Source organism: Phascolarctos cinereus, unplaced genomic scaffold (assembly GCF_003287225.1).
Source record: "Phascolarctos cinereus isolate Bilbo 61053 unplaced genomic scaffold, phaCin_HiC Scaffold_7;HRSCAF=346, whole genome shotgun sequence".
NCBI lineage: Eukaryota > Metazoa > Chordata > Mammalia > Diprotodontia > Phascolarctidae > Phascolarctos > Phascolarctos cinereus.
The window spans coordinates 50275719-50286139 of NW_027556180.1; the positions used below are offsets into that span (position 1 = coordinate 50275719).

Here is a 10421-nt window from a genome sequence, read left to right on the forward strand (position 1 = left end):
GAGAAACTCCTTGAAGTCTTTAGAGTAGGAAGCTGGGGATAGTGACATGGTGGAGACTTCCTCCTCCTCTCATGTCTTCCCAAAGTCTTTTCCTTCAGCAATCTGAAGTGGGGTTGGCTTCTGTTGTCTTCTTTCTTGAAGCTGGAAACCAACTCAATGGTCAAGAAAAACTTGATGCCTGACCAGTCCCAAAGAGGAGGACTCTGAGAACTGAAGCTCTCTCTCTTGCCAACTCTGCCCAGACCTTCCAAAAGGGCAGGTTTTCAACTCCATCAATAAATAGGGAGTCTAATATGCTTTTTACTATAATTCAAAGGGGATCAAAGCCGACTGAAAAGGCAAAAAGGAATGAAATCACTTAATACACACTTGCCAGAATTATACTTATTCTCCCAGGCTGTGGTGATGGCTTAGTTGTGAATCTAGTCCTTAATGGGCCCCATGATTGTTTTTTTAAGTGAACTTGAAATGTCTAATGTCTAGAGAAAATAGAATATTGTTCTCCCTCATCTTCTATTTACTTAGTATTTATAACAAGAGACTCAGATGTGCTCTGAGATTGGGTCTCAATCTTTTTTCATCTATTTCACTTAGTGTTCCTGGGGTTCCTATTCTTCCGAGCCATACACCCCTTCATAAGGCTTTTTGATATTTCTAGACATCTATATTTCTAGAGAGAGTTATGGGGCAAATAAACATAAACACACATGGAGAGATCACACTGAGATCCAGCAGTTTCTAAATGTGGCAATGTTCTTAAATGACCCAGAATAGCTGTAGTTTGACCAATCTACTGATGATAATAGGCCAGATAGCTATGTAATAACCCAATCTCTGCTAAGCCAAGGGGCTGAGGCAATGCTCTCCCAATAAAGGGTTCTAGTCCTGAGCTCACATGGCAAATAGGTCCACAGCTGGAGAAGCCTGACATCTAAGGAGAAGGCTCTTCTTTTCTTCCTTCCTTCTTTCCTTCCTTCTTTCCTTCTTTCTTTCCTTTATTTTTATTAACAGGGGTTGCGACCTTTATTTGGATCTGGAGATGGATATAAGGGATAGGATAATATGTTCTCCTAACACTCTCCAGCCCATCCTGACTCAAAATGGGCTTTGAGCAGGGAACATACCATCCAGCCCAAGGTAGAGTCCTCCAGCCTTCCTTTCCTGAAGAATCTGGACTAGAACACTTCCCTAAGGGAACACGGGACCTTAGACCCTCCAGTGTTTCAGCTGAAGTAAGTTGATCATTTGCAATCAATAAGCTGCAGGGAAAAGACAGCTAGCCAAGTTAGAGGGCTAATAACTTCCTTAGTTATAAAAGAAAACCCAAAACATATTGACCCTAAGGGGACACAATGTAACAAGGAGCTGTGGATAAGGGAACATAGGTAAACCTTCTGGTTCTCCATATAGGATATGATAGGAGCTTTTTGAACCTCAGATTTCCAATGGGGTTGGAGGTGGTAGAGAGAATCAGTCCTGTTCCCCTGACCAGGTTCTTTGTACTGGAGGAAAAGGGAGGTGGGTGGGCCACTTAGAAGGAAATGGGAAAAGGCTGAGCTGAGCCCTCTGGATAGTATGGAAAAGTGAAAGAGTCTATGAAAATATATGAGCCTCCTACTTATAGAAAAGATCTTTTCCCACCCTCTCCAGCCATTGAAGTGAGCATCATGGGTGGGATCTATTACAGTGGAAGAAGGAAAACAAGAGGGGATGAACAGGTCTAAGGAATTGCCCTCCAAAATTTCCTGTTTCCCACATCATACATCACAGAGTAACATCTTTTGATGCCACCTGAAGGGTTCATGGAATCTTGGTGAGATGTCAGAGGCTAGCAGGATTGGTGGAGCCATAGGGCTCCCCCTCCCCAGCTCTGGAAGACACTCAGGGCTGTCATCCAGGTGAGACAAGATGACAGTGTTGTCTTCTATGACTGCCCTGTGGGATTTAGACTTGAAGGTTGGGCTCTGATTGGGAAAGCCAGAGTGAAAAGGGCCTAGGGCTCACATACAAACTTGTGTAATTATCATTCAACATTCTCTTCTGCATGATCCTTTCACCATAATAGTAGTAGAGGTCAACTTGTCATATGCATGGCTGGATGATTCTTGTCAAGGCCCCAGAGCCACCCAACATTTTGCAGCTCTATGAGCTTGAATTCCACCCATTGGCCTGGCCATGCAATGAAGTAAGTATTAGTTGGGTCATTCAACAGAGCAACCAAAAATTGCCAGAGCTGTAGGGAGCCTGGTTGCTGGTATAGGGATCCTTCCTGGAATTCCATTAGACCCTCCTGTTTTATGTCCCCTTTAAATTTCTCTGGGACCACACCCTCTGGGAAGGGCCAAATACATTTCTCAAAACCACAACCCACGGTTCCATCATCCAAGGAGTGACTGGGGAAATCTTCTACATGTAAGTACATATATTGACACCTAGGGACATCTGAATTATAGGCGAAGTATGTCTGTTCCTGTTAGATCACCACTCCCGCTACTGGGTACCTGTGCCTGATGCTGGTGCTACCCCAACCCACCTGTTCATACAGGTGGCCATGGTATTCTCTCTTGAAATTCTGTTGGGGATTAGGCAGGCAAGGCTCAGACAGTTGGAGCTGGTAGAAGGCTTCAGGGGTCCCCTGCTCCCCACCTGGGAGGATGGGAAAGAATAGCATATTCTTCCACAATGAACCCATTTCTGGGGTTAGATGGGGTTGCCTCTGGGGGTCTTGAGAAACTCTGTTCTGTCCCAGGAAAGTGCTGCAGAGATGACTGTCTTGAGGTGTTATGTGTAGGAGTCTTGATGGTAACTTATCCGGGGGCATCAGGGGCACTGGTATAAAGGCATTGTCCACCATGATGGTAGGACAGCATGGCTTCCAGATGCAGGACAAAATTGCATCAGTATGAGGTCTCTGTGGCTCCTTGATCTTGGTGGTGGGACTGTGGACATCTAAGTTTTCAGAATGGAAATCTGGCACAAACTACTCATTACCATTGGGAATCTCAGGTTTGGTAAGCCAGGTCTCCTGAAGCTGGCTCAAACTTTGAAGAGATCTCCTGACTACAGGGGATGTCAGGGAGCCAGAGTTCATGAGTGGCCTCTGCATGGCCATGAGACCACAGCTCATGCTCTCCTTTCCTGGTGATTTGCTGGAGGAGGAATATGGTGCTTTTTGTCCATGTATACATCTTCTGCTCCATTAGGTTACTCCCTCAGACCTAGAGCCTCAGGCACACAAAAGGAGGGAAGATCTAAAAAGGGGACATCAATCATGTTGGTGCTTGGGGGTCTGGAGTATGTCTCCTGGATTGGAAAGTAGGGGCTGAAGGGTTCTAATCAGAGTAAGGCTTCCTTAATCCCCAGTCCTACACTCACTAACTTGTTTTCCAGCAGAAATAGAGAGTTGTGTGCCTGGGGGATTCTCCCCCCACCCCGGCCCCATGGATGCATTTCCTTCATTACAGGAGCACCTTTCCCTGTTTCCTTTGTTTCCAAAAGGCTCTCTCTTAAAGGCTGTTTCACATTGACTCTGGCTCTTTATGCCCTTAGCATGGAGACCTAGGTAAGGTCACTTACAGACAAAATTTGATTCAGATGACCAAAAGACATCTTAAAGACACTCAGTATAATGTGTAGATTAGGTACAGGGCAGCTGTTTATTTTCCTCAAACCCAAGAAATGCTTAAAATATAAAAAACTCATAGTTTTCATTGAGGAAGATTCAAAAGAGGAATAGTAACCTACAGCTATTATACTGTCTTTAGAAATTTATACTTATGATATTAAAATGTTAGGCACTTAGTGGAATTGCTGAAAAGACATTTCTTCCACACGTTTCTGAACAGTTCTATCAAAGTTCGTGTCTTCTAGAAAGAGAGGTCAAGGACTGAGATTAATCTTCTCTTGGATATCTTCTCCACTGAGAAGTGTTGTAGTAGTTTCAAGGATGATTTCCACAATGCATCCAATGGTATCTAAAGCATTTGGGATCTCCTAACCTCTTGAACCCCTGAGGTCACTTTCAAAACAGTAAATGTCCATCCCAAGATTTGGGATGAGTCACCTATTCTCAGGGAAGTAAGAGTAAAGCAGAAAAGGAAGCATGGAGCCAAGACCCAACCTCAGGCTTTCTTAGACATACCTGTGTACAATGTCATGCGTGAGTAGTCACCATAAATTTTGGAGATTTGGAGAGAAGTACTCCTCCTTCCCCATTGGAGGTTGAAGAGAGAGCTTTCTTTTATCTCACATACTTGGCAGAAAGGGAAAGGAGAGGAAGATGAAAGCAGAAATAAAACTCTCTCTCATTTTAAAGTCTACTGAGTGGCATACTCTTCTTGTTAAATAACCAATAAAGAGATTGCTTTGGTGTGTCAAAGTACAAGTACTTCAGTTGTGAGCCACAGGAGTTCCCAAAAATCATCAGGGGACCTTAGTTCGGCTTCAGGTTTGCTTCATATCATAGCAAAAAAAAAATGGTGGTGGTGAAGGGTTCTACCAGTTACCCCTATCTACTACAAAAAGAGACAGAGGGAGGAAGGAAAATAAAGTATTGGAAGGCAGGGATGGAGGAAGGAAAGAAGAAGCAAGGAAGGAATAAAGGAAGGATAGAATAAAGGAAAAGAAGATGGAAAGAAGGGGAGAAGGAAGAATAAGAGGATAGAAAGGAAGAACGGAAGAAGAGAGGAAAAGAGGGAGGGAAAGAGGACAAGTAAGAAAGGGAGGGAAAAGGGAAGGAAGGAAATTAAAAAAAAGAACAAATCAGTCAACAAGAATGTGTTACACCCCTACTCCATGCCTGAGTGTATGCTGAGTATTGGAGATATGAATCAAGAAGTGAGACAGTCTCTGTTTTTAATGAAATTGTATTCTACTGCTCAGACAGAGCGTGTTCATGGATATAGGTTTTTATTTTATATATTTATATATAATATATTATATATAATTTTATATTTACACTGTATAATTATGTGGAGTAAAATAAAATAACTGTAATCATATATATATATATATATAAAATTAATGTGCATATATAATTTATATACATTAATATCATGCTACTATATTAACAAATTATATCTTATATGCAATTATATATGATATATGTATATTGTGTACATATAATTACATAGACATACAGTTTTTATATATCTATGTAATTATAAAGCTATATTAGGAGTTCTCTATGAATTGTGAGAGTCAGGAGAGACTTTTTGAAGGAGATAGCATTTTGGCCAAAATTTTATGGGAGCTAGAAATGCCAAGAGACAGAAGTAAAGGGAGCATTCATTTCAGAAACCGGGGAGAAAAATAAGTCAAGTGAAGATGGAGGATGGAGTACCATGTACAAGGAAGAGCAAATAAGCTGATGTGGCCAGAATATAAAGTGTGTCAGTGTAATGAATGAAATAAAAAAAGACATTCTGACCTTGCTCAATATGCCTGCAGTTTGACCCTGACTCTTGTTTCATATTAATCTTATTCCTAACTAGATGTTGAAGGACTGTTTATGGTATTTGCTCCCAGGAAAGACTGACCACCCCTCCAAGAAGCTGATATTGATAAAGAGGAATATTCTCAGGAATAATTTTGAGAGCAGCTCCTTTCCCACAGATGACATGTGTGTGTGTGTGTGTGTGTGTGTGTGTATTTTTTAAATTTTTTGGCAAATTGCCTTCTTTGTTAGAAGGAACTTCTAAAGGTAAGTAGTCCTCACTCTACACCTTTGAAGTCTCCTCCAAGGTGTGGATATCTGGGATTTTTCCATTGGGATTCTAGAGGCTGAAAACAGGGACTCCCCAGCCCATGTGATCCAGATGGAGATGGTTCCACTGACTATGATGATTGATTGTGACAAGATTTGATACCAATTGAGAATTAAGTATGTTATTGTTACCTATTGGGACTTACTAACTCTAACTGTATTCTGCTTACTAATCTTAATCCTATTTTGCTATCTCAATAATAAATATTTTTACTATATACTTGCATATAAATCAAATTTGAGACTCTGTGTCATTTATAAACTAATTTGAACTAAAACTAATTTAAGCTACAGTAAATAAGGCTGGTTAGTAATACAGTGAGCAATAAATAGGTGTCCAGAATTGAGAAAAAGGTTGAATTCAGATTTTGAATATTTTGATGCCAAATAGAAGATCTATAATCAAACCAAGGGGTGATATGAAGCTACTGGAGTTTCCCATGCTGTTGAATGACATGTTTCAAACAATGCTTTAGAAATATCAGATTGACAGCTATATGGAGCACAGTGCCTAGCACATGGAAGTTACTTAATACTTCTTTTTAATTGATTAATTCAAAAACAAAGGGCAAATAACATCAACAATTAGAGTGTAACTTATGAGAGGAGAGGGTGGATATGGAGTATTTGAAAGATTATTGCAATAGTTCAGGTGAGAAATTATCAATGCCTAGATTTTTAAATGAAGTTAAAAAAAAAAGACATGATAAGCTAGGAAATAGTAAGAGAGCACCTGGATGAGTCCAAATCACTAGATCAGATGGACTACATCCCAAAGAATTGAGGAAGCTGATTGATTAGCCATCACCTGTGTTCTTTGATAGAGTAGAAGATGGAGGAGGTGCTGCAAACCTGGAGAAGGGCAAATATAATGATTAAAGAAAAAGAAAAAAACCAAGATGAGAGAATAATAGAGTATATAAGCTACAACAATGTAACTTTCATTCCTGGAAAAATTCTAAAATGGTATTTCATTTATTTTTATTTTTTGGAGGCAATCAGTGTTAAGTGACTAGCCCAGGGTCACACAGCTAGTAAGTATCTAAGGCTGGGTTTGAAGTTAGGTCCTCCTGACTCCAGGACCAGTGCTTTATCCACTGTGCCACCTAACTGCCCCCTAGAATGTATTTGAAAGGACTCAATTACATTCAGAAAGAGAAATGATAATCACTAGGAACAAAGATGGCTAAAGAGTTATTTCTCTTCTTTTTTTTTTTTCCTTATAGGAGAATTACTACACTGGGCAGATCAGTATGATAGCATTTACCTAGATTTTATGCAAACATTTCACAAAATGCCTCATATCATAGACAAGATGGAGAGAAGTAGATTAGACAAACAGTTATATGGATTTGGAAAGTGATGAATGGCAAGATTAATAGTAGTAATTTCTGGCTAAGGAGTATGCTTTTAAAGGGATTATTAAGGCTTGGATTTTGAACATCAAAGGTAACCAGTAATCACTAAGAGCAAAAATAGCTTCGTCAAGAAAAGAGAAACCCCATTTGTTATTTTTGGAAGGGTTATTAGACTGGAAGGATCTGGGACATGCTGCAGGTGCTGTTTTTAATCTAGATTTCAGGAAATGTTTCATTGTAGTTTGCTCTTCATTCTCAAAGAGTATCATGACATCAGGAAGATGATGCCATAACTTGCAGTTGAATTGGATTTAAGTGAGGGTGGACTTTTCATGCTTATGGACAAGTTCAAGAAAGCGGGCTAGAAAAACCTAGAATGATGTAGATTTAGGAAGCAGTTGAAAGGCAAGATCAAATGAGCAGATATTAATGTGGGTAACTATTAAATTCCAAGGAGTGGATCTATAGTCAGCCTTGTCTCAAGTTTTCTTTTTTCCTTTTTCTTTAGCATTAAATACTTGGATAAAGTGATTTGTATTTAGGCACATGTTGAAATGGTTGTCTTCTGAGGGTCCATTCCAACTCAGAGATTCTGGGATTCCAGTTTGGTAGAGAACCTGTTAGCAACAGTTTTCATCGGAGCTAAATAATTGTATTATCACATGTATTCTTTTTGTGAACTACCTGTGACGTATACTGCTTGTGTGAACCCTGGGAAAATCCCTTAAGTTCTCAGTGTCTGGGCAGGTCTGAAAACTTGTATTGGTGAAGGGAGTTTCATCACCCAGTAGTTAACTACACCAATGAAATGACAGATCCTAGACCCTATCCCCAGGTTGCATTTGTTATTTCTTTTTATGTTTTGGAGGCAATCAGGGTTAAGTGACTTGCCCAGGGTCACACAACTTTTTAAGCTTAGGTTCCTGGACTGTTATCCAAAGGATAAAATGAGCAACAATAAAAAAAGTGACAAGATTCTTTGCCTGCAGTCTTTGGGCTTTCTGATGTTTCTTATTATCTTGAGGAAGGTGGTAGAAAAATTAGGATGATGGGGTGGAAAGAGCAGATGATCCAGAAAAAAGAGAACCTGTCTTTAGTTAGGAGGACACCTTCACTGTCTGGCATTAGTTTTCTGAAGGCATTCTTTTCTGTTCTTGTGTATAAATTTCTCCATATCACTGAACCATTTTAACATCTGAAAAATGTTGTCTTGGCAATAGAAATTACCAAGGCGGGGGGGGAGAAACCAACAAAATTTTTGGACACATCTGCTGTTTATCCTATATCATTTAAGAATTATAATTTAGCTGTGCTGACAGGCAAAAATATTCTTGATTTAGTAAATAGACATGGATTTCACAGATTCAGTGATAAGAAAGTTCTATTTAAATGTGTTTTCAAGACTGTAAATCCTTAGGTGTGAAAAATAAGTATCCACTGCTAATGGAATATATTAACATAAGAAATGTCAGAATAAAATGCAGAAATTCATCTAATGAAATCTGACCCATAAAGATAGTAAAATTACATTTACTTCACACTTCAACCAACAGTATTTGTAATACAGTGAAGCTGCATTATTATAGCATACATACATATCCTAATTGCTTAGCAAGTATCACATATCATATTGATATGACCTTTAAAAATATTATAATAACTCCTTACCTCATTGAGCGAAGTGAAGTTAATCAAATAAAGAGATATGCTTTAGGCAAAACTGATGAGAGGGAATGCTGATTTACAGTAGAACAAATTAGAAGTTGTAGGGTAATTTTCCATATGCCTCTATCCACCCTTTCTTCTAAAAGTAAATTATTCCTAGATGATTCCTCCTGTTTTTTATAAATATAATGAATGATTTATTATAAACTTTATTTTAAACTTCAGCAATACAAATTGAACATGTTTTCTAAATCTATGAGGTTTCTTAAGACTGAAGTTTCTTGCCATACAGCTTCTTATAGAAAGGGATGGAAAGTAAAAAACAAAACAAAAAACCCCAGTATTATCAATAATATTTTATTTTTCCAAATTATATGTCATGACAATTTTAGTATTTATTTTTGCAAGATTTTGAATTCTAATTTTTTCTGCTTCGCTCCCTTCCCCTCTTCCTAAAATTCTAGAGAACTTGATATCGGTTATGCATGTGCTATCATCTAAACATATTTCCATATTAGCCACGCTGTGAAAGAAGAAATAGATCAAAAGGAAAAAGAAACAACAAAAAAGGAAGGTGAAAAACATATGCTTCAATCTGTATTCAGAGCCGTCAGTTCTTTATCTGGGTGTAAATAGCATTTTCCTTTGTGAGTCCTTTATATTTCTCTTTCATAGTGTTGCTGAGAAAAGCAGAGTTCTTCATATTTGGTCATCACATATGTTGCTCATACTATACACAATGTTTTCTGGTTATGCTCATTTCAATTAGCATCAGTACGTACAAGTCTTCCCAGTTTTTTTTTCTGAAACCTGCCTGTTCATCATTTCTTATGACACAATATTATTCCATTATATTCATCTATCACGGCTTACTCAGACATTCACCAATTGATGGCCGTCTTCTCAATTTCCAATATTTTACCACTATGAAAAGGGCTGCTATAAAGATTTTTGCATATGTAGGTCTTTTTTTCCCCTCTTTCATGATCTCTTTGGGATACAGAGCTAGTAGAGGTATTGCTGGATCAGAGGGTAAGCACAGTTGGGTTGCCCATTGGGCATAGTTCCAAATTGTTCTCCAGAATGGTTGAATCAATTCACAACTCCATCAACAATGCATGGGGTCCCAATTTTCCCACATCCTCTCCAACATTTATGATTTTTATTTTTTTTTATATTAGAGAGTTTGATAGGTGTGAGGTGGTACTCCAGAGTTGTCTTTTTTTGAATTTCTCTAATTGAAAGTGAAGCACTTCTTCATATACCGATAGACAACTTTGATTTCTTCATCTGAAAATCACATGTTCACATCCTTTGCCCATTTATCAATTGGGGAATGGCTCATATTCTTATAAATTTGACTCAATTTTTCATATATTTGAGAAATGAGGCCTTTATCAGAGACACTTGCCATAGATTGTTTCCCAGCATTCTACTTTCCTTCTAATCTTTGTTGCATTAGTTTTGTTTGTTCAAAACCTTTTTTTATTTTAATAAAATAAAAATTAGGAGCCAAAATGGTGTAGAAGCGGTGACTTGCTTGAGCTCTCCCCCAAACCCCTCAAAATACCTGTAGAATGACTCTAAACAAATCCTAGAACAGCAAAACTTACAAAAAGACAGAGTGAAACAAA

At 38.5% G+C, this 10421-nt stretch overlaps 1 pseudogene; it reads right to left on the reverse strand.

The window, feature by feature from the left end:
• Positions 1-1757: 1757 nt before the first annotated feature.
• On the reverse strand, positions 1758-8795 carry LOC110203553 (ETS translocation variant 4 pseudogene; annotated as a pseudogene).
• Positions 8796-10421: the final 1626 nt, after the last annotated feature.